The sequence below is a fragment of the Penaeus monodon genome, chromosome 5 (genome assembly GCF_015228065.2).
Source record: "Penaeus monodon isolate SGIC_2016 chromosome 5, NSTDA_Pmon_1, whole genome shotgun sequence".
Classification (NCBI taxonomy): domain Eukaryota; kingdom Metazoa; phylum Arthropoda; class Malacostraca; order Decapoda; family Penaeidae; genus Penaeus; species Penaeus monodon.
In genome coordinates, this window is record NC_051390.1 from 20,746,442 (window position 1) to 20,752,944 (window position 6,503).

General features: G+C 42.5%; 1 protein-coding gene across 2 annotated transcripts in view; it reads right to left on the reverse strand.

The window, feature by feature from the left end:
- LOC119573073 (transmembrane protein 268-like) overlaps positions 1-6,110 on the reverse strand; it is a 66,073-nt gene extending 59,963 nt beyond the window's left edge. For both annotated transcript variants that reach the window (XM_037920094.1, XM_037920095.1), the window contains exon 1: positions 5,785-6,110. The gene's annotated coding sequence lies outside the window, so the exon portion shown is untranslated. The remainder of the gene's footprint in view (positions 1-5,784) is intronic.
- Between the last annotated feature and the right edge of the window lie 393 nt (positions 6,111-6,503).

Sequence of the window (6,503 nt, forward strand, 5' to 3'; positions counted from 1 at the left end):
GCATGTTTACATAAACGAGCATATCAAAAGAATATATAACCTAATTAGTCCTCGCAAACAAACAAAGCAGCCGCGCAAAACAGCAAAACCACCCGCACTGCCGTCAATGAATATACAGCTCAGGTGTATTCGTTCTTCATTTAGACCATTCTGCCATTAACACTTTCATACACACCGCGTGTATGTTGCAGTTGACAAGTTCGTTCTGACTGACGGAAGTTGGCGATGATAATTATCTAATAACTGACTTGGCCATAACTCTTGAAATATAACGATATTATAGAGCTGCGTTACACTCAACCAATCATCGCCAACTGAAGCGCACCTTCACTTCAATAAAAAAAGTCTGTAGTTCCTCATTTTCTTGCCGATATCTATTCATCATCTTCCATACTAGCTTGTCCAGGACAGGTTAAAGGGCCTCTCTAGTGTAAGTGAGAGGGGAACACCAGGAATAGGTCACTCAGCGATATCCACCAGTGCAAGCGAGGAATGGGATAGTCTACAGTTCCTCTGATCAGATAAGTTTAAGTGTATGTGGGTGTCTGGGAGGGTGAGTGGGAAGCCAGCGTGCGCGAACGTGTGTTTGTTAAAGGCATATACCAAATGCCCTCATAAAGGGGAAACATCAATACTGCAAATGAAAAGTGCAATGGATTAAAACCGACGCAGTGAATACTCATCGGACAGGGCATTGCACACGCCGTCCTTTTACAGATGTAACATCTATTAAAACATATTTTTTCCTCCACAAACTCACAAAAAGAAATTATATATATTCACTATAACACCCTAATACGACGAAACCAAAAAATATTTATATATAATAATAAATAAATATTATATATACTATAATATACTAAATAAATATACATCACACATAAATATATTATATAATATATAATATATTATATAATATATAATATATATATATATTATATATATATAATAGTTATATATATATATATATATATTATATATATATTATATATATATTATATATATATTATATATATATTATTATATGTATGTATATATATATACATATATATATTATATATATATAATATATATATATTATATATATATATCCATATATATAACATTTATTATACATTTATATATATTATATATATATAAATATATATACACATATACACATGTATATGTATATATAGACTAGTATGTATGTATATATATATGTATATAATATATTATACATATATATTATATAAGTATATATATATGTGTATATGCATACATACCTACACACACACACACACACACATATACATATATACATACATATATATATATATATATATATATATATATATATATATATATATATATATATATATATATAGAGAGAGAGAGAGAGAGAGAGAGAGAGAGAGAGAGAGAGAGAGAGAGAGAGAGAGAGAGAGAGAGAGAGAGAGAGAGAGAGAATGCCGAGAAAGCAGGTTCTCCGAGGCAAGGTCTCTGCCCAACGACCCCCCCCCCCCCCAACCGCCACTAAGACAGAGCGCCGACCATGCCCCTCCTCCCGCTCCCTCTCCCCCCCCAGATCTGTTTATCCTACTTGCCGTGCGGTGGAGGCGGCTCCGGGATTAACATCCTTTCTGGCCTCCTTTTTCAAAATAAAGGAAAATATCCTGTTTCCAGAGTCTGAGCGATCCTTAGCTAGAGGCGAGGTTGATGACATCGCGAGGGGAGGACAGCTCAGCAGGGGCAGGGGGTAGGGAAGGGACAGGGAAGGGGGCACAGAGGGAGTGGCAAGGAACAGCAGCAAAACCTGATCCTCCCAGAGACCTGTTCGGAGTTACAGTCAAGGTGAGAGTTTCCTCCCACTGTTTTCCACCGCCTTGGCTCAGCTTTACGACCCGAGCTGATCACCCTCGGAGCTCTCTGTTCCCTAGGCAGAGAGAATGCCTCCTAATGCCTCCTAACCTCACGCCCCCTTCCGCTGTATGCTACGTTTGGTCGGATGACGTCATTCATGCGTTCCTCGAAAGGCAAAGAAACCGTGACGTCATCGCATGAATGACAATACTGCTGATGAGGTCAGAGGCAGGCGAGGCCGACGATGAAGAAAGGAGTGGGAAAGGAAGGAAGGAGGAAACAAGAAGAGAGGAGTATAGGGGATGGCAGCGAGAAAGGGAAGGAGTTAGAGAGGTATGATAGAGGAGAAGAAAGAAGCTGCAAGGAGACAAGAGAAAAGAAGAGCAGAGGTAGGGAAAAAAACGAAGGCATGAGGTTAAATATTTTGTTAAATAATTATTCTATATATGTACTTTATATTCTTTACGCTTACCTCACATTGTCATATTATTAACGGTATAGTGTTTTGAATTTGAATTTGAATCTCATTCTCTCTGCGTCAACAATCTCGGCTGTGAACTGTTATGTAAACAGGAAATATTTTCGCTCCAACAATAACACAAGAATAAATAACAAAAAAACGCCATTATTCTCAAACATCAGCCGTTCCAGTCAGCACGTCCGGTACAGGTGAATCATATCGACAAGCACAACATATAACCGGGATAACTTTTCTGTAATCCATTCGGCCTGTGAGAGGAGACAGTGAAGATCGTGGTTAATAATTCCCAGCTCATGGAACGGGTAGTATATTAGGAACAGAAGAAAGCCACGGAGGGTGAGAGGCGTCTCCTCTTATCATGCGAGTCATGGCGGCACTGGAGAGTTGCGCATGATCCTCGGAACCTCCTACTGAATGAAGCTGCGTCGCGGAGAGCAGTGCTGGGCGTGTAGGCGTAGTGGGCACCGACTACCTATTGTTGGGGTAATGGGGGGGGGAGGAGGAAGGAGGAGGAGGAGGAGGAAGAGAAGGAGGAAGAGGAAGAGGAGGATGAGGATGAGGAGAAGGGAGGAGGAGGGGAGGAGGAGAGGGGGGAGGAGGGGAAGGGGGAGGAGTAGGAAGAAGAAGAAGAGGAGAGGAGAGGAGGAGGAGGAGGAGGAGGAGGAGGAAAGGTGGAGGAGAAAGAGGAGGTGGATTAGGATTAGGAGGAAGTCGAGGAGGATTAGGAGGAGATGAAGGAAGAAGGGAGGTCAGGAAAAGGAAGTGGGATAAGAAGGAAAAGAAAAATAACGAAGCGTGGACGAAGGAATGGACGAGGCTGGATTAATTTCTGATCCGTGACCTTTTAAGTGTGTACCATGTGGAAGATCTGTCACCCTCCCCCCTCTCCTCCCTTCCGACTTCCTCGGCAGGACAACAAATACTTTGTCATCGCAGTTAAATTTACAAGACATCCTATTGTCTTGTCACGACAATGATATTTTCTATTGTGGTACTTGCATATATCATATATCGCGTACACCACTTGCCTCACACCGGTTAAACACACGAGGGGATGATGAATCTATTCGAGGAATTTCTATGCTTAAAAAATGTCTATAACTTGCAGTAAACTAGCATAACGAGAAGATCTTGACATGAACGTTATTTGCCGTATATAAAAGGTGGATTGTAAACACTTATAACAAGATCCTATAGGTCTGTTTACATTTCAACTAACGATTTCATACGTGTCGCAACATGTTCTTTCATGGACCAATTAGCTTAGCAGCGACCAAAGCCAGGTAAGAACCAAGCATCAAAGAGGCATGACTTTGGGTGTTGTAATGTATCAGTCTCAATTGTAATCAAAGCTAAGCATAATCTCAACGTTTAGTTTCAAAACGAAAGTGCAATACCTTACATCAGAAAGATCTTGGGTAAGGATATTAAACACAGACATATTGGTAAAAGTCGAAGCGTAAAACGGTATTTAGAAATAATACTTTGTTTTATATATACTACTGAAATATGAATTTCACTCAGGGCTTGTTATACCGGTATTCTCTTGTTGACAAGTTCAGTCAAGTATTTGTAATCCTTAAAATTTGAAAGTTCCGCATGTTTTATCGAATATATTTGAACAACTTTTGCCCGTTCCATATAATAGCGATATAACCTCGCAGTATAAATGAATGGTAAATGAAGAATCCTATGTTGGCCACCATAATCAATGATGCGATTCCTTCACTGCAAGACCATGAAACAGATGAATAAGTGGGAATGAGAAATTTGACAAGGTAAGCGAGTGAAATGATGCATTATGATGTTATATCTTTATTAGAATTACATAATTTTGATAGAGACCAAACAACAAAACGCGTCAGTGATATCCCTTGCATCGCAAAGCAGTTCATATTTACTTCAACCTTTATAACATGCGCGAGTCATTTACTTTCTATTCGTCAACCGGTCACGTGCAAAGTCCACGGGGCCAGTTTATCACACAGGGAAAATGAGGGGCTGCTAAAACCTGATTATGGTTCGATCGGGACATGAATGAATAAGGCAACGTGGACTCCGCATCAAGCCAACTTGGAATACCGCAACTTCAGCCTCGTCGGCGCAGTGTTGGCAGGAACTTCGAGTGGGGGCACTGGCCTAGCCTGGGATGACCTCTCATGCTTAAAGAGGGTATGCGACTTATTTGGTTGTTGACAGCGTTTTTAAATAATTTTCCCCACTTATATTATACTCCTTTCTGTCTTTCTTCCTTGATACTCCATCCGTGCACCCAAGCGTTCTAATGAGAATACTCTGAAAAATGATAGTAAAAACATACACTGTGCTGTATGACGTCATGACCTTGATGGCGACACATGTTCCGCCCTTCTCTCTTCTTAGAAATGGAGTAACCTTAACACAAATTCCATACAGCCACTACTATTCATTTGTTATTCTATCCCTCGGCATAAAAGTCCCCCTTCCCCCTCTCACCCGCAAATGTTACTAAGAAGGGATTCGAAAGTGATAGTATCGCTTTGACACTGACATTTCCTCATGACTGACGAACATAGGGGTATGGGAAGGGGAAGGAGGGTCGAAAAAACGATCCTGTACAGAATAGGAGGAAATCCATGCTTTACAACATATGAGAGAGTTGTTTATCATGTGACATTCGGAAACTGTAGTTGCTACTATTGCGACGGCCTTTGTACGCTGTAGGCGCGCTAGAAACGCCATATCCCACAGCAACGCAGGTATGCGGAGACCCGTTCCAAAGGCCGGCTGTCAATCAAATAGAGAGTATAAACGTTCCGCGATGTCTACAACGAAAGAAGACATGCGTGAACCCAAATCGACTAAGTTAATAAAAAGAAGTGTTAGCTACCTATGATATACCTAACACAATGCAAAATAATGCCAGTAAGGTTCAAAATCATGGTGCAAATAGGTTGCATCGGGCTAAAAATCACCTGCTAGTGGGGTTCAATGTAAAGCATGCAAATAAAACTCCCCATAGTTGGATGAGTTCACCATAGGTCTGAACAGCACACGCGAGCACCAAACACCAAGGCACCCAAAGTTCTCGTAAATCGTAAGGCAATAGAGCAGCGAGGGGGCCAGGTGAGGGGGTTGGGAGCAGCGAGCGGCGGAGTGGGAGGGAGAAAGGACGACCCTAACGGACGTAGAACACACCTGTACCCCGATATCTTCCCGTCCCTCGGCAACGACCGTCAGGAGCAAGGCAAGACTGACACAATCGAGCCGAAAACCAGGCTGAAATTCTTATTCTTATTTATTTATTTTTCTTTAACTTTGAAGGGGCAGCAACACTAACTTTGAGATTATGACCTTGGTGTCATCCAGCCCCGAGAGCACTTCTGTCGTGTCCTAAATTTCAGAGAATAGGGAGGGCGAACCTAATCATAAATAATTACCCAATAATTGCGCCGTAAACAAATCTCGAAAAAAAATCTTACCTGAAAGTTACTGGAGTTTCCTCAGGGCTGTCTTAGGCGGTGCAGGGGTAAGATATAATCCAGATGCAGTTAAATACTATACTGTCATTTTCCACCGGGTTAAAACCACCTCAAGAATATCAAGCTCAGTATGCGAATTCACTCACGACCGGCCCTCAACTGATTCCGTAACGATCTCCTGTCTTCGCTCCAACCGGTTTAGAAGACGCAAAGGAAATCGGAAAAAAGGCAGTAATAGTCACAAAACTTATTCCACTTCTCGGGAGCGCAGAGCACACACAACCATCGCACGAGGAGGCTTGGCTAACACTAAGCCACGGACGGGAATGGCTCGGGAGACCACGGTACCGGTGTGCGAGCGTGCGTGTGCTGGGACCGGGATGGGGGAGGGGAGAGGGAGGGGGAGGAGAATGGGGAGAGACAGGAGGACCAGGTATTCTCCAACCTACCTGAATCCCCCCCCCCCCATTACCCCTCCCCCTCCTTCAGTTTTTCCACCCCTGCTCTCCAACCAGTCTTCATAACACTGCCATCGTCAGCACAGCTCGCTATAATATTAACGTGATTTACTATCGTTTTCGATGTGATTAAACCGCCACTTCCTCCGCCCCAATGGATGTCGTCAGAAGAAGCAGGTGGTCGCAGGTAATCACTGGTAATCAACAATGACAGTCCTCATACAAATATCCCCCGCCCGTCTGTTTCTACGGCCAGTGCCT